This window comes from Condylostylus longicornis, unplaced genomic scaffold (assembly GCF_029603195.1).
Source record: "Condylostylus longicornis isolate FDR11 unplaced genomic scaffold, ASM2960319v2 ptg000048l, whole genome shotgun sequence".
NCBI classification, from domain to species: Eukaryota; Metazoa; Arthropoda; class Insecta; order Diptera; family Dolichopodidae; genus Condylostylus; species Condylostylus longicornis.
The window spans coordinates 5,396,358-5,416,275 of NW_026578017.1; the positions used below are offsets into that span (position 1 = coordinate 5,396,358).

The 19,918-nt window shown below is 26.6% G+C and overlaps 1 protein-coding gene across 3 annotated transcripts in view; it reads right to left on the minus strand.

Moving 5' to 3' along the window:
* LOC129611260 (gamma-1-syntrophin) overlaps positions 1 to 19,918 on the minus strand; it is a 108,366-nt gene that overhangs the window by 49,465 nt on the left and 38,983 nt on the right. For all 3 annotated transcript variants that reach the window (XM_055524322.1, XM_055524321.1, XM_055524320.1), the window contains exon 2: positions 16,133 to 16,184. The gene's annotated coding sequence lies outside the window, so the exon portion shown is untranslated. The remainder of the gene's footprint in view (positions 1 to 16,132; positions 16,185 to 19,918) is intronic.

Here is a 19,918-nt window from a genome sequence, read left to right on the forward strand (position 1 = left end):
ATTTATGTACATACACATATTTTATATTTATATTTAAGATTGTATAGAGTATCTAATGTTATATAGGTAGATGTGTTGTGTGTACCATATATTTATTGACAATTATGATCTCAAAGGTTTTACAAAACATTAACTGCTATTGATGCTTGAAACCAGATTTAATACCATACCTACATAATGTTCTTCGATTTTCTAAAAATAACATTTTGTATTACAGAATATTTACATATTTACATATTATATTTACTATTGTTAAAATTATATTACAGTTTATTTTAATATACCCTTAATACTTAATAACATTTATGGGGATTTTTCCCATTGTATTATTCTAGGCTTGTAAAAAAAAAGCACATAAAGTTATTTTTGAAACTCATAAACTTTTTCCATATTTCCTTTCTTGATTCATTCCAAGAGATTTTAACCCACATTATATTACATGCTCTTCCAATATTAATCAACGAATTATGTGTACCTATTTGTATCTATGTATATGCACAATGGATATGTCGTTATGTTTGTGTATTAGTTTATAATAAGATTACCATTACCAAACTTACTTTGAAATATTCTCTTTTATTATTAATAGAGAGATTTGCTACTATTTGTACTATAAATAGATTTTTCTACTATTTATATACATATACATTGGTGATGTACATAACATTATGTTCGAGTACAACACTTAATATTAAGAACGTAATCTTTCAAATATTAAAAAGGAATTCTTTCCAGAGAAAAACTCCTTATTAACTTGCCTTTGTATTAAAAATTATTGCTATTTTGTGAAAAAAGAAATTTGGTGATTTTTGTTCGTATACTAAAATTAAAGTCCTCAAAAAAGAGTTTGACGTATTGATGAATTATTAAAATGATTTTTAACCTGTGCATATTAATTGAATATTTTCACTAAATAATTTATAAATTGACTATAAGTATTAAATTTTCAAGAAAATTTTCACATATTTATAACAACAAATGCTAAATTTAGCATTTCAATACCTTCACATTGTGAAAAAAAAACTGCTAAAACTTTTGATACATTTTAGAATACAATTTTTACAATATTAATTCATGCATTGACGTTTATTTGAAAATTTCAATTTAGAGTTCTGTGCAAATGTTAATTTTTAACAAACGTTGCTACATCATTAAAAACATAGCATTTTTGGAAAAAAAACTTAACAACTAGCACTTTATTGCTGAAAATATATGCTAGTTTATTTAATTGGTTTTTTCTGGCAACATTTATGTGACATGTACAAGAAAAACGTGCTCGATTTTTTCGATAACCAATTTACTTTTATTTTATGTATCCAATACGTATAAAACGCACTTTGGATAAGTGTAAAATCTCAAGAGCTTTTACTAAACTTTTTCGAATGTGATACTTTGTAAATTTTACGTCGCAAGCGCATTATTTAAGTCCCGGAATTTTAGCATTCGAATGGTGTTTCTTTGTATATGAAAGCATTTCATTGATTGTTTAATAAGCGATCGAAAATGCAAGTGTAAATTGTGATTGAATGGGATACATATACGTAGAATATTAAATACATACATATAGAGCATTCCAATAATAAGGGAATTGGCTTATATTTTCCGTAAATACAGAGCATTGGCGTATTTCTGTAACCAAAATTTTTATGTAAACCATTTCTGTAAGTGCTCTTTTATAGAATGTCTTGAAAAATTTTATTTTAAAATTATTACTCATTTCAACCCAGTTTCATCCCAGTAACTCATTTCAACTATAAATTTTCCTTATTTTCATTTGGTTTTTCTTTTTTAAGAAAACTTCATTAATAAGTATGAAATAAAATATTCACTACACATAAATAAAAAGTTTTTCCTTTATAACACTTTTATATTTTTATCACGTTCTTCTATAGGATTCCAATACCTGATACATAATAAGTTTTGATCCTTGTATCACTCATTAAAATTTTAAGAACATGCTCTAATTTTTACTGAAATAGCAATTTTTTTTGTATAGAACGATTAACAATTTTTTTTTTCCTTTTTCTTTAAATTTAAAATATCCTTTTCGTTTTTTTTTTTAATTTTTTAAATGTGTACAAGATTATGTGTGTGTTTGTACATAGTTATATCACCAAAAAGAGGGAAATTGACCCACATAAAATTCTGGTTACATATAAAGTGGAACGTTAGTGAAACGGTAAATATCATGTCTTGTCAATATGGTGGTAAACTATGGAAATTGTAAATATAATTTTCAAAATTATTTCACCACTAACTTTTTAATGTTATTCGGTCACAGGTTTTTCATTGTTATTCAGTAATTGATATTTGATATTTAATAACATTTCGGTGAAGTAGAATCAATTTGAAAATAGAATTAATTGAATTTAAGTTGCCCTACCATAAGTATTTCAATACCTACCCATTCATATTGAAATTAACAAGTTAGTTAACATTTACACAACAAACTATATAATACCCATTGTTCTGTATGGTAAATTGGTGCCTTTTAAGAATTTTCGCATATAATTTTTTAATTGAGCAATTACATCTGCTAGGTGTTTCAAAAAATACAAGTTTAGAATTTTTTAAGAAATTTTGTAAATTTATCGAAAAACTTGAACATCACATGACCTAAATATTGAAATTGTGGCAAATTGCAGTTTTTATAAAAAAAAAAACTAACAAAAACCAATTACCCTAAAAAATAATTATTAAGAAAATAAAAACCGTATTTGACCAACATAAACTGAAAAATTAATTTCTGGAAATAAGATTTAACAAATATTTCTCAAAGAATATTGCAGATGTAGGGTAAAAATAAAAAAAAAAAAGCAAAATGAATTTTGCACTAAAACACATGAGTACACACTTACAAATTATTTATGAACATTATTTTTAAAATATATTATAAGATATAGAAAAAATTAGAATTAGATAAAATTGAAGAAGCATTTATTAATAATAAAATTTATAATGAGGTTGAATGTTGGTCAATAATTTATAAAGACTACAGATAGAGTTCCAGTTATAACCTTAACTGGCACAGTTTTTAAGACTTGTTATCTGTTTGATATAAAAGCCCACGCTGGTTAGAGCAAGAAGAATTTCATGTGGAAGAATTTATTTTCAAATTTTCTTTAAACTAGTTTATAATTCTTTATTGCCGACCGTATTGCATACAATAAGGGAGCTTATGTGATGACTCATTTAAACTATTAATTAAAAATTAATGTTTCTTTAAACTTTTCTATACGAAAAATAAATAAATATTTTAATATCTTGTATTTCAATAATTAATTTTAAGCATTCACTTCATTAATGGTGCCAGATATACAGTGTACAACATCCCAGCTAAAATAGAATGGCGAAGAAAATTAAAATTCTATTTTGTTAAAACAATTATTATCTGTGTTCCTTTTATTCAAAGAAGAGGAAAGATTAGTTGCAAATATTTCGAAATGAAAATGTTGGAAATTAAATATTCAATTAGTTATACAAGATTAAAAACTAATTTATAGGAAATTTAATGTACACTGTGAAAAATTTAATTTAAATCTTAAAGCAAAAAGTTTCTAAAATTTATTAAAATAATGTGAGTAAGTACTCATTATATATATATGTAGAGTTACTGTCTGCAATGAACTATCTGTGGACGAAAATGGCGGTATTAATAAATTTAATAATGATCACGTTTTTTTGATATGACATACGTTTCTTACCACTATCTGGGATCGAACTTGAAACATTTTTAATGAAAACCCGATACTCTATATACTGCGCCACTTAGAACCAAAAAGTTTAAGATTGAAACCAAAAGTTTAAAAATTAAGTTTTACTTATAAAAATAATGTTATAATAAACAAAACAAAGACTAAAAATGGTTCGTTCTACTGTGTCATAACATTTAGTGATTAATTTAATGATCCAGCACTTCGAAATATGAAATAAGTACTCCTGTTTTACAAGTAATCATTTGGATCCATATTTTGTACTCATACCTAAAAAAAATAATTTGGTATGACCAAACTGTAATGTTCTACAATGTCATAAAAGAACTTAAACAATTGAATTATTTTGCATAAATTTCACTTATATACAAAGTTTATACCAGTTAGAATAAAAGGATAACTTCGACTTTGTTATGAAACTTGATTTACATAATATTATAGAGTGTAATACAAAATAAATTGAAATAAATTCAATGTTTTTTTAGGGTTGGTTTTCAAGTAAAGAATTTTAAGGATATAAAATAAATTTTTATGCGTATAACAAGAGTTTCGTTTCGTATAAATTGTTCAAATTGCTGATGCTCTGGTGGAATTCCGGAGTCCAATAGCAATTTTATGAATTTAGAATTTTAAAATAAAAAAAAACTACTACCTCTCTTCTCTATTGTGGTTACCAATTTATTTCATCGTTTGTTTAATAATTTATTTTTTCTTTAGAATTTTTTTTTTTTTTTGAAAATTGGAAATTTTATCTTTGAAAATAACAAAATTTTCAACCTATAAACCTTCTATGTCGTAGGGATCTAATTAAAAATTCACAAATTCAACGAAAGTGAAATCAATGTGAATCGAAGGAATATCAAAACAAGTCCATATATTGCAACATTGCATATTTTTTGGGAATTTAAAAATTCTACACAATACTTGTATTTTTCTATTCAAATCGTTAAGTTTTTTAACAAGTCTAGTTTTACAGTAGTCAGATAATACATCTATGGTGTTTGAGATTCGTACAGTAAAACTCGGTTAAGAAGGCATTTTCAAATGAATTTCCCGCACAGTAATCAATACAGAAAATTTTTAAGCTCTGTACTATTCGAGTTTTATATAAAAACACAAGAGTCACTCACATTATGATTTCAACATATTTTTACGCCGCACCTATTAAATAAATGTATTCGCATAAGTGTAGACAGAAATTTTCATAACAAATAAAATTACTGCGTTCCTCTGAAATTACTCTAATTTTCAATATTCAAATTGTGATTTATTATTTATGCACAAATTTGACTCGATTTTAAAATTTGCAATATGGAACTGCAGGTATAATTTCTTAAAAAACGCAAAACCTTTTCTAATATTTAAAATTTTTAAAGTTTTTTTGAATTTCTTATGATATCCACTGATGATTATTAAAAAATTTTATGAAAAATTATTTTCTATGTCTAGAAAGTAAAAGGTTAATCTTAAAATTAACAACCAAAGCAGAATTTAAACTTGCAAACAATACCTACCCTGCTGCATGCAATGCTGTTATCATTCAAAAGTTTGACATGTAATCAAACATACGTAATACTATATGTATGATGTGTATTACAACTTAAGACTTATTTTTCTTGATTGACAGAAATTTAAGATGTGAGGTCTTGATGAGTATAATTTAAAGGCGTAATCAATAATTTGACATTTTATAACTTTCACTCAAAAAAATCAATAATCAATATTTGAAATTTCATCGGCCGTTTTAGATATGTGTGAGAAACTGCTTTCACATAGCATTCCAAATCATATGTCAGACGTGGAAGCTGAAAATTTTTTTCAAAATATGAAAGGTTCGTTTTCAGAAAAATCCCACTAGTTTAATTTTAAATGGAGAAAAACTTCATTGTTTAAGTAAAATGTTGTTTTTTTTTTGTTAAAAACAAATTTTAAAACTTTTTCTTTGTCATAAAAAGTTTTTTTTTTACTTTTCAGAAAAATAAATTTGTTTTTCAATTCAACTCTTGAAGCACTTCTTTTTAAATTCAACTTATTTCAATTCCTTTGGAAAAAAATTGGCATAATATTTTTTTTTGGGTTAAAATACTTGTAACTTCATTGAGATCAGAATTATTTCGGTATTGTTAAGAAATATGTTTTACTCCCTAATTTAGTGGTATTAAGATTTTCGTGCCAGGAAATATAAGAAGCTACTTTCTTAAACTTTTTAATATAAAAGGAAATAATTCACATAAAACCCTTCGTTGTATACGAGACACTGAGTTTCGGTTTAAATTCTGAACTACTAAAATGAACGTTTATTGGGAACTAGTAGTAAAACTTTATTTATATGGGCATATACATTGATTTTTTTTACACAAATTGTTTTGTAAGACTACGACCTTTTTCTATGAATGTGTAGAAAATAAGACTATAGTTTAATTCGGAATCGACTATTGCAGAAAGAATTTGGCTCATAAGACTTGTCAAGTCAAGAAAAACATTTACAATTTTAAAACCATTTAAACGATGAACTTATTAATTATTCAGTCATAATTAGGTGCCTATCACAATAATGTAAAACGTACAATATTGAATATTATTTTTGGAAAAAATCCCCCTAGCTAAAAACAAGCTAAATAATCATTAAAAGAAAGATCAATAACCTTTAATGTGAAAATGTTATGCTTCCATCCGAAATATCCTTATTCAACATTAAAAAATTTATCCATAATTTTTTAGTTTTATATTTTATTGAATTTCCAATAACAACAATATTTACTATGCTCTCTAAAGTAAATCTACAAATAGTTTCTGCAGAAATGATTACATATGTGTATACAAAATGAATGGATTATTCAATACAAATGCTTGATAATGGTAAGCATGTACATAAGTACAACATATACGCAAGTAATAAGGGCGTATGTTCTCATTTATGTGTGTGCATAATATACGCATGATAAACTATTGAGTTAGTAAAATTAACATACATTCAATATAAATATTTATTCATACGAATACAATTTACATATGAGAGTACAATTTTTAACATATAATTTATTTTTTACATATTAAAGTAATGTAAAGTGAAAAATATGTAGTGAATTAAATCTATCGGCTTGTATAACAGCACATTTCCCATCTAAGAATTTGCATGAAATTACTCCCAAAATGAAGAGAAAGATTGCTGATTTCAGTTTTAATAGGATAAAGCAATTGGATCATTTCGGCAACCTGATATTTGTTCATAGTTTTTTGTAATTGGAAGAGTTAGTAATTAACAAATATGTTATGTTGCTATGATCGAGGGTGCCCGCATATTATTGTTTTTAGAGTTTTACTCTGAAAATTGTGACATAAAATACATATGTAATTATTTTTCGTCACTCATCAAAATTTTTGCAATGCAACACGCCATTTAAAACATGATATTATGAAGAATTCTAAAATTTTCCTTATTGTTTAAAAAATAATCGTAAATTATTTTTTGAAAAATATTAAAGTTCAATGTTTTTCAAGTTAATTCTTTAAAAATGATTAACCCATATTCATTAGTCGTATCACTTGAAATGATTGGATATATCTGAAAAGTGTTTTGACTTTCAGTATAGAAATGAAAATTACGAAATCAGTTTTATTGAGAAAGTTACGAGCTTTTTGAATAACAACCCATCACTTCAAGTGATGTGACAAACAAAATATGGGTGATTATGATTGATTATTATTTTCAACATAATGTAAAAATGAATTCAAATCAAAAATTCCAATTTTTCCCCCAAAGATATTCAAATAAACGAAAGCAAATGAATTATTCTGTTATTCTCAAAGAAAATATTTTTCTGTTTATAACTATACGCGTACATGCGTTTATTGCTTCTCCACTTAATTTACAAGAATTAAGAACAAGAATCAATGTCCGGGCCTTCTTTTTCGCGTTGTCGGGATTTTATTCATAATATATTTCAATGAATTTTTTTTGACCTTAATTAGAGCTTGAACCCTGACCTATAGGTCTAAAAAAAAAAAATTAAACAAAAAAACATTTAAGTAGCTTTTTATTTTCTATTCTTGTGCTGAACGTATAGATTATCAAGAAAAAACTATCGAATCAATTTTATAATGACGACCACCATGAGAATATTTACTGGAAACGAACACATACTGAAGTTTTGAAACTAAAGTAAGAAAATTATTTTTCACCACAAATTTAAAACGTACTTATAATGGATGATTTTTTAAGAAACTAGTGTCCGCCTTTTACTTCTTAAAGTTCTGTGTTCAAGTGGTAAATGACTAAGTGTGTGCTTTAGTCGATTATAAATGATTACAAATTCCCAATTTTTAAATTAAATTGTAAAAACTTAGTGAAAAATGTAATTTTATGGTTTTGTTGATATTATGCTACTTCAAAAGAGAAACAGCCAAATGTTTCAGTTTTTAAATTGAAAACTTTAAATATTACAAAGTTCACTCCCATATGTTACGTTTTGACATAACGATTTAGGACAATTCAGAAAGTATGAAGCAATGCATATAACTAACATGTTTAAAAATAATTGAAACTTCTGTTTCGAAGTAGGTGCCAAATCTTAATAGCTTGTGACATACAAATTTTTCAAGCAAACTTGGATTTGCTGACTCTCATTTTCCGGGTTAAGAATACTATAGTTTCCATATAACTTTTGAAAGAGCTTAGTATAAGGACCTTAAGATAAGGTGAGTCGTAATTACCTTCTGTACCTTCATAGAAGTGAAGAACAACTAATTGATTGTGAGGGAACAAATGCCTTAAATTTTCGAAAGTTTTGCGTTACAGTTAGTGCCAAAATCGTATTAGAATTGTATGTGATTGAGTGGTTTTGGTGCTTTGGATAGTTATACAACTTCAAGCTACAGCTGCGGTAACAAAATTTTACATAAACAAATATGGTAATATGTGGTATGGTAACTGCCAACACTCATACTCAAGAATTTTTTAAATATTTATAATTAAAATAAGTAAGTCAAGTACCGTGCTTAATTTCAACTCAAACTATTTAATAAAAAATATATTATGTATACAAGGCTTTATGACGTAGTATGACAATTACCACACAGCTCTGACAATAATTTATTCGTACGAATAAATCATCGAGATTATCTGTACATAATTTTGCAAATATTTAAATATTTTCATACAGAGTCTTTTACAATATTTTCTATATTTTATCGAAAATTGGTTATGACATAAAGAAAATTTACAGGGTGACCTCAATAACTTAAAAAATTGCTCTAATTTTTATATAAACGTGGGTATTATTTACATAAGGCAAAAGGGCTATAATCAACAATAAAAGCTTTTGTAAATGAAATTGTCTAAAAAACAATGGATATGCTTCATGCCCAGTATTAAATAAACTAAGAGGCAGCTTTCAAAATGTAAATTTGTGAATGTTCTTCCAAGCATTGTAGGAGTTGCTAAACTGCAATATGGTTTAAATACGGTATCAAAAAAACTGTTTTTGTAATATGAAATTCCCGCGTAATCTGCCTTAAAATACCGTCGATTTATAAGTAAATATTTTGTTACGATTTTAACCGTCAAATTTCGGAAAATTTAAAAGTTGTATTGCTGAAACAACAGTGTTTTTTTCTTTTCGATAATCAACATTTCGAAAAATTTGTAAAATTTATTTAAATAAATTTTTTTTGACTAACACTGAACTAGACGAATGTTAAGGTTAAAATATAAAATGTACAGAGTTTACAATGTCGTAAATGTTACCCGTCAATATCTATAAGGTTTTTAGTTTCAATATATTAAGAAATTTTCTCCAATTTTTATACAAAGAACGCATAAATTCACATTTAAACTTTTGGCAAATCAGAAAAATTATTTAATAGTTCGTTTAGAACATTTTCCCCTATTAATGTTACTGCAACCCTGTAATACAAATATAATCATGCACAAATGTTAATTTGCCAAAAAACATCAATATTATAAAACAAAATTTTTCTTATTGAAAATACAATTTCCCATTTAACTGAAGATGTACAAATAAATGCCTTGTATGTTTCGATATTTGTATGTTTTGTATAAATGATTCGGTTGTACCAATTTTAAATTCCATATATGTATGTACATAGATACACACATTTTCTTGTCTTATACAAAAATATATGTATGCTACTGTAGGTGCTATCATTCGAACAGCATCTATTATATTAACGCAGTTGTTATTGATTTTTAAATATATTTTGTCAGCTTTTATTTACATGACAGTAGTACAATAAATTGAATTTTTCAAAAGGCATAACCGAACTTACATAATGACAAATGACAAAAAGCTTGTTTTTATTTCTTACAACGAAAAGTCTTCCTCATTTTGCTCTACATGACATGATAATTCTATGGCATTGATAGAAAATTTTTATACTCAGAAATATTCAAAATTTATAGATATGTATAGACTTTTTAGGGTTTTCCAATATTCTTTTTCAATGTTCTTAAAAGTAAACATTTTGGGAAAAAGTCAGAAACTTCTCTCAAAATCAGTTGCCTTATTGTATTTAAAGTAAGTTTCAAAATTCACATACGTTGCTAAAGTTTGGCTTGTGAACTGTCGACAACGATATACATAGATAATTCGACTCGGAATTCAACACTGAAGAATAAAATGTAAATATAGTCGGAATATTGATCTATAAAATTTATCATCTTACTTTTTCAGAGTTTGCATCAGTTAAACATCGGCAATTTTGGAAAAATTTTATTGTAAAAAATCGCAAATTTGGCATCTATAACATTAACCCCTATAATATCAGTACCTTTAAAAAATTCTACAATATTCCTCATTTCGAATTGTATAAAATAAGTTTTCGAAACGCAAAGAAAAACAAATTATTTATTCAAAAAATTCTGGATACTTTTTGTAAAATTTTTATGATAAGTATTATTAGTATGTGTGGTGAATTGGCAGCAGGCTACTAAATTTAAAGATGATGATAATAAGGAAGTTTACCAATACTATCTAGAAATGTCAGCGTCCAAAAATCAAAATTTCTACAACAAAAAATTAAAGAAAAAATTTGTTTTTGTTTGACAATTCACAGTTTGTGTACTTAGATTTGAATTTAAATACGGTTTAAAGGCGGTTTCAAAATTGTTCTTGGCAATGTGGAATACAGCAATGGCAGTTTAAGTGTTCAGTAATCGGTAATGCTGTAATATGCAGTAGTCTTCAGAAGTTAATAGACGTGCACTAATAAATTTTCGAATAAATATCAATATGCTCTAAATTTTTGCGAGAACGAATGTTCGGGTAAAGAACAGTAAATATGTATATGTACCTACATACATATATATATATATAATTAACGAGATACATATGTACGCACATATGTGTTGCCTCTGTGTGCATATTTATCTAATCTTAATTATATTTCCAAGCGGAAATTGTTATTTTTTACAAATATGAAATTGAAAAAACAAAACAGAAATAAATTATTGAACATTTCAATTCAAAAGCAAGTTTAATAAAAAAAAGTTGTTTCAAATCCGAATTTTCAACCCAAATTACAAATTATATACATATATAATATATATGTACTAGAAATAAACGCTTATTACAATATTCTGTAATATTTCAGAAATAAAAGAACAAAATGAGAAGAGAAAAATTAATAAAGTAATAATTTTTTTAATAAAATTCAAATAAGCCACCATCTACGCTTTTGATGATCACATTGTAAACACACTTGAGTACTACATTGTAAAAAAACTTCTCAAAAACTTTTTTGTTTTTTTTTGTTTTCAGATGGGTTACCATTCTACACTAATTCTAGAAGAGTGGTCCATTCTAGAAATATAGAAATTAAAATAGAATTTCAAATTGTTTTCAAATGTCTATTATGAAAAAATGCAGATATGTAAATTAAATAATCAAATAAAATTTTCAGACAATTTACTCAATTTCACGACATCCTGAAAGTTGAAAAAACAGAGCTCTAGGCTGCAAAAATTCCAGCGTTTTTTTCAGCTGAGCTCTAATATTCAAATAGAATTAAAATTAAACTGTTAATAAAGTAAATTTGCTGTATTGTGGTATAGGCGAACTTTATTAAATTGAATACACACTAGAATTAATAAATGCATACGACAACACTAATTGTAAGTGCATAGCATCGGAGTATTTTGGTTTGAAAAGTATGTTCTTGTGCGTGTATATATGTATGTATTTATAGATTATAATCTAAATACAATCATTTAACCTTATGTTTCATACATTTTTATATTTTACTTATATCTTCAATTTTATTTAATAAATAATTTTGTATGTATATGTATATATGCTTATAAAATATTAAATATAGCTTATAAAATAATTTTTAACATTAAATATGGGAACTCTTATAAACTGCAGCAGCAACGTGAATAAAACTGCGGCCAGAAAACAAAAAAATATCATTTAATACTCGTACATGTACATATGTACGTTCAAAATACTGGCACAAACCATACAATAAATGTAATTTATTTGTAATATCATAAAATAGTTGCAAGTGTACAAGTATGTGCACACAGTTCTATGTCTGTGCTATGATGTAACTCAGATTAAAATAATAATAAAAATTTTTGTTTTTTTTTTTTAGGAACATATGAAGGGTGTGTAAATGCGTTAATATCAATTAGCATCGCCGCACACAAAGAACTTCTTAAATGTATTCGTACATGTGCATATTTACATAATATGTACATCAAAATAAATTCTAGAACATTAAAATAAAGTAATGTAAAAAGAGTGAAATTTAAGATCAATTGTGCCTGTGCTATGACAATGTACACTATAAGCTTTGAAAAAAAGCACTTAATTGTTGTACGATATTAATATGCAGAATCAAGGCAAGTTCCGAGGCACAAACTCCCGTTTATTGCACTCTCTCTCTCTCTGAATTTAATTAAATCTTAGAGCAATTTATAAACAACAGCACACTTGTTAAATTACAACTATTTCTATTTATGTTTCTCCTAGATTTATGCAAAAAATTAGTTCGCTGTTAACTGGTAATATTAATAACTAGTAATATTGATCAGTTCAAATATATGGTCGCTTGAATCTGTTCAAATATAAATTTTTTGCATTGCATTGAAACCTAGATTAATCTAGAATTTTTTTTACCGGAAAAAGAAACTTAATTTGCATGAGGTGCGCAATTAAAAATGCGCAAAATTTAAAATACAAATTTAAAATTTTTAAACTATTTATTAAGTCGACTTCGTTTAAAGTATGTATTTAACCAACTTGCGAAAAAAAAATTCGAATTACGACCGATGTTGTAAGTACTAAATGATATTTATTTGTTAGCAATATCTTGAAAATTAAGCAAACACATTAAACTCTATAAAATTCGAATGACGGACAATTGACACTAACAATTTTTTAGAATTTTAAAAACACATTTTTTAAAACGTTCATGAACTCGAAAAAAAACCAATGCAAGTATATAGAATTCTTTGTGAAACGTATATTATTTTTTAATACAATAAGTAACTGAATGTCAACAATAATCTCTTTTCTCCATGATACCTATTTGGTATATGTACATTTATTTCTTAATATATTCATGCTTATATATTATACAGAAATCTCACGTTATAAACTATACTTAGGACCTGGGGCAGATTTGTTAAGGAGATTGATGCACCGTCTCTTGAGAATCATTCAGGAGGTTGATTAGTTCCGACAGATGATTTTGAGATTTGCATTACATAGAGGATGTCGAACATTAATTTGAGGTTTGCCGATGGGCCTTCTTGTTGGCCGAGCACGGATGGCCATGTGGGTCCCTCTTCTTAGACTAATTATAATCCATAAACGCATACGGAATCGTTGGTTTCTGAGTTTTAATATTTTTGTATTTTAATAAAATATTTTGTTATATATTGGAAAATTATTATGGTATAAGTTTTATACCCTTCTATGTTATGTCATATATACCAATAAATGTAGTAATGAGTATCATTATACTTTTATGCAGTTTTACTAGATAGTATATAGTATATATAAAATTATTTTTAAAATTGAAATACATCTCTTTAATTTTATATACCATCTTTAAAATTGTCACATTTACACAATTTATTGATACATAAGCAGCTGTGCGTATACACAGATATGCTTCATTCTGTTATTGCAGTATTTTTATAATCTTCTTATTGCAGGGTATTGTAAGTGTATACATACATATGTATATGTATATATAAACAATAATTGAGATCTCAGACAACCAGCGCCCTTTTTTTTTCTCATTCGATTTATTTTTTTTTTTAAGATTTTTATTATTCTAAAACAAAATAATAACCAAATTATAATTTTATATTTTTAAATTTTCACAAAGCACTTCAGAAAAATCAAAAATAAAATAAATTTGTGGAATATTAACGTTGGTAGATAATGTTGCGTGAATTATATAAAATTATAAATATGTATACATACATGTACAATTAGATGATATAAGCCCCATACTGCCACACCAAGAATTAATAGGGAAAGAATCAAAATAAAACCAAACCTAACCTGCGAGTAGTGAATAATTTGCGATTTTAAATTATTTTGTATTTAGTGTTAAAAATACAAGTTAGTCATATAGAACAAAAAATATCCGGAAAGCACATTTCATCAATTGTAAATATTAGCTGGTTATGCTTGATTACCTAAAATAATAATGGGATCAATTATAAACCATGACATTGTTATTATTAAAAAAAAAGCTATATTGTATTCGTATATATAAATATCGGAAAACATACAATCTGCCCAGAAGTCCGCTATAAAAATGTATTTATATATTTGTATGGTTCTTTTAAATAAATAAAGCGGAACAGTAACATAAAAAAGAAATCTAATTGGGAAAAAAATTGATTGTATACACTCTTCTAAAGTTAATCTTTATCGCATCATCTATCGATAATGAAGATTCCAGATTTAATTCATTTTTTGACAATAGAAAATTGAAACTATAAATAAATTTAAGATTAAGAGTCCAAACGCTTAAATGTTACAGAGATTTGAATATTAAATTTGTATTATGATTTTATGACCACCCTTAAGATATTATTGCTCAATATATTTGGCAATTATTGAAGTTCTTGAATTAGCATAGTTTTACTTTCTTGGAAGCACATGACTTATTGTTTAGCACATATTTAGTACTAGAGTTAAAATACAACACTTAGATTTTAGTAAATTGTTTCTCATGTGATTAGTGCCATTAACAACAATATAACATCCCGTAAATTTCGCTTAATTGAACATCATCCTTACTGACTTAGCATGTTGTCGAAATTGGCAGACATTATACATTTTAAGCTACAAGCATAATTTTTTAAAAATTGCTTAAAACAATTGTGTCAAAAACTAAAATTTTAAGTTATAAACTGACTGACAAACTTATAAATAAAAAAAAACTAATTTTCATAAACTTTCTTAAAAATGTACCCAAAAAAACTGCAGAGTGCGAAATGAGTTTCAGTTACTTGTTTTTTTTTTTTGTTTCAGTGGTTTATTCAAGAGGCGTAAAACATATTTGAGGCATAATAAGTATATGAAAAGTTAATAATAAAATACGATATTTAAAAATCGACAACCTACATGTTAATCTGCTAAAAAAAAAATTTATCCCAACAAAAACCAATGGTGACTCATAAAAGGTGTGCAACAACACGGAAGATGATTGCATATAGAGGATGTAATTGTAACTAGTTGTCAGATTGTCTTTTTAATTTTACACCACTTTTCATTTTTTTAATTTTCGCGTTTTCTTTTCATACGTTTCTATTTATGTGCCTACACGTAATATGAAAATCATATGCGAATGAATCTTCTCCAATGTAGCTCAACTTGTTCATTTCGAAATTATTTTTTTTTAATTTTATATTTTATGTTTCTATTATGCATAAAATATTGAATGTCGATATGATTTTTACTTAAAGTTCAATAGTTTTTTTTTATTAGTTAGTAAAATTAGTTAGTAAAAACAATTTTACACATGCTCTCTAAAAAAAACAACACGTATTTAAAAGCGTTTGGTCAGACATGGTAATTCAATGCTAGAACGACACAATGGTAATCCGTTGGAGAAACCAATTAAACTTTAAACTGTCCAAAGCTCTCAGCTGAAGCTTTGTTACCAAAACATCTCATCAAGTTTGCACTAAATTCCTTTTTCTGGTTCCGTTACAAGAATCATATTGACTCCAGGTTACTATATGGGTTAGATGCTTTATATGACATACTATCGATTCAGATCAATTTAGATTCAGATCAGGTTTTAATTTTCTATCATATCTAAGATATTTATTTAGAATATTTTAAATTTTGAAATTTTTATATTTTAAAATTAGAATGTAGCTCAATCGAATTTGAATATTGTAGTTTTGATTAAAATTTTTCTGATACCTGAACAGCACAGCTTTTGAATAAAAAGATTGATCCGTATGTATCAGTTTTTCTGAAAAGAGAAAATTAAAAATAATTATTTGGAATTTAAGTTCGCAAATATAAATTATCAAAATTCTTAAAAATAAATTTAGATATTAGAAACTTATAGAAATTGGCATAAATTAATATACGCCTTTACACTTGAGGCGATTATACTAGGAGCGAACCCCAATTTACGCTCTCAGCTTGAAACAAAAATAAAACGTATATGAAAACGACATAATTTGCAGTGGGGACTTTATCTCTATGGTAGTATACATGCATATATATAGCTACATCAAAATGCCAATTTGTTAAATTATCTGTTGCAATATTGGAGATAGAAATGACAGACAAGTTATTCCAAGACTTTCTAATACAAAATATGCAAAATTTTCATTTCATTCTACTTTCTTTGGGAAATTTTAACAAAAAATTTAGATTCAAACATCGGTTCGAACATCTACCGGTTAATTTTTCATTTAAAAAAATTTAGTGTAATATATGCATGCCTCAAGAACTGAGAAGCCTACAGCATTTCTATTTGATTTAAACGATTTTGGGTAGTAGGACCATAATTTCTAAAAGATTTGTTTGTAGTTGCATTGATTTTTAGAGTAGCTATCTTGCAATATGTAAAATAATTTAGTCACAAAATAAACTATTATCAAAAACTATTTAAGTTGAAATGTTAAAGTTTAACGAATTTAACTCAAATTATGTAACTTATACTTTATACCTATGACATACAATAATGAATCTCAAGTGGAAATTAAATAGAAAATCAATTTTAGCTTTAAGGCACTTATTGCATAACAAAAAATTCTATAAAATTTCTAGTATATTTTAATTCGTATTAAGCTATGAGCTTTTTTGACTCATTTTAAGTCTAACAGTAACACCTCATTTTATTATTTTTATTTTTAAATATGGATAAGGTAAGTTTAATGCGCAAAAATTTCAGAAAAGTTGTTGTTTTCTATTGAAAACTTCTTTATATGTACGACGGTGATAAATGAATGAAAATTTTTTAAAATGATTTGCGTTTTTATTGAATTTTATATATTTTATTTTTTTCCTCTTTAGTAAGAATTAATTCAAATAATATACTTGATAAATTATTGGTAGGAATACACACATTTCTAAAACAAAATAAAATTTACGCTAGTGTAAAATTAGCTTCTCTTCATCTCGTAATGTGCAATTGATGTCATTTTAGTTATACCTGCAAGTGATTGCTTGTTTCTCACTACAATATCAACAAAATATTTTACAAATAATACATAAAAGCGTTATTTAAAAACCATTTACCTTTTGGCACATTTCCAAAATATTTAAGAAGAAATTTAGGAAACCTTATTATTTTCAATTTGTTTGTCTTTCTGTCTGTCTATTTAAAAAATTTCTTCAACATTCAGATGTTTCAAAAAAATGAAATTCTGTACCCAAATGGTCTAGTGAAGACAATATCTCTCTATAACTTTTGAAAGACATTGAATTAAAAATACAAGTTTTGAGGCAGAAGACAAAAGCAATTTGTGAATATTCTCTAACACATAACGTACACAATTTACTTTAGGTATTTACACAAAGAAAAAGCAAATGTTATGGCTGTCAAATTTCACATGTTAATTAAATATTAAATCTCAAACCGGTTCTCTTCTCTGATTATCTGAGCAGATTCTCTCCTATAGTGGCAACTGGGCTTAGTTTTAAATTTGAACAGTATTCTCTGCAATTCCTTCATTTTGAAAAAAGATTTTGGTTCCATCGAATTTCTTTAAAAATAAAAGTGTAACCAGTAATCCACCCTTGCAAAAAAATGCATTCTTAATGTGTCTTAATTGAATTAATATAATGAAAATTAGCATAGAATTTTTCGAAAATTATGACTAAGATTTCTCTAAGAATCATGGAAAATTTTCATATTGGTAATAGGTTTTTATACCCTGCACTTCGTGAAGGAGTCATCTGCGGTATGGACATAATATATAAATATTCTTGCTCAGCGTAAAATTCTGCGTCGATTTAGACATGTCCGTCTGTCTGTCCGTCCGTCCGTCCGTCCGTCCGACCACACGATAACTCAAAAACGAATAATGCAATCGACACCAAACTTTCACAAGTTTTTTCTTTTGTGCCAAGGACGAGCCCTATTGTTATTGGACTAATTCGGATAACGGGTTCGGGTAGCTGCCATACAACTCAAAGAGTTTATTTTAAATATTTCAAAAACTAATAAAGCTATAAATATAAAATTTTGTATACATGTGTCCAATTATATTCTATATATGCTCTAAAAATTATAAAGGTATAGCTGCACCGGTTCGGGTGGCTGTCATACAACTCCAGAAGCTAATTTTAAATATTTGGAAAAATAATATAGTCAGATACATGAAACTTGACAGTTGTGTGTCGAGTTATAGGTCAGATATATTTCTGAAGTTTTGGTGGAATTGCTTGACAGATTCGAGTACCTCCCATACAAGTCTAAAAGCTTATTTTAAATATTTGGAAAAATAATAAAGTCAGATTTATGAGCTTTGGCAGTCGTGTGTCCAATTATAGGTCAGACATATTTCTGAAGTTTTGAAGTCCCATACAAGTCCAAAAGTTTAAATATTTGGAAAAATAAAGTCAGATTCATGAAACTTGGCAGTTGTGTGTCCAGTTATAAATCAGACATATCCGTGAAATTTCTATAAAATGGTTTCACAGGTTTGAGTAATTGCTATACAACAACAAAAGGTGCAGGGTATAATTCAATCGGTTTATACCGACTGTAACGTTTTTACTTGTTTTAATTATTAGTAATAGGAGAGTTATTTTACTAAATCGTTTTTATTATTTATACCTAAATGAATGGTACATTATATATATAATGTAGTATATTGCAAACCTAAAATAATGAGCTACTTTGCAAACCGTAAACTTGAACAGAATTTCTTTATTCGTTGATAAAAAATACTTTTTTTTTGCGAAAAACTTAAAAAAAAAATGAAATTTCTTAAAAGTTGGATTGTGTTAGATTGTAAATTTATCGATTAAGAAATATTTATATCTCTTTCTTTCATATGCTTGATAAATTTATTTCTTAAATTTAGAGTAGTGCAAACAACCACTTGCAGTTTAAAATGCATTTAACAAAATTTTATGAGTCCGACACATATAACGCACATACAATAAGGAAGGTTATGTGATGACATCAAATTTCGGATATCGAGTTTTCGTGGACAACGCACTTCTCTATTGTAGGTTAGCGTAAGCAAATTTTTTTTGAAGAGATACCGGTCTGTCGGTTCGTCTGTCAATCTGTGTAGACGTGTATCTCAAATTCAGCTGAACTGATTTTGATGAAATTTTATGTGTGAGTTTATTTTGGCTATTTCAGAGATTGATTATTATTTGGGATGTATCAGATCTCGGGAACTGTACTTTTTTGCAGGCCGATTTTATATCTGAAATTTCTTGAAATTTCATATCAGAGTTTTGGTTGTTACAGAAACTAATTGATGAGCTTTTTAGCGAATTTCGATGGCATAAAGGGAAACTTTAAAAGTCAAACAAACATTTTTCTAGGCATGCTGATTAATAGCTAAAATTGTCTACTACGTCACTAAAATTGGAAAGAAGTGTTTAAAATACATTTTCTGTAACACTTTCACTAAAACAGTCAATGCAAACAGGCAATCGATTATGTATGTGCTCATCACATCAAATTTTTTTTTATTTATAATATTGTAAAGGATGCATTTCAACGACGTT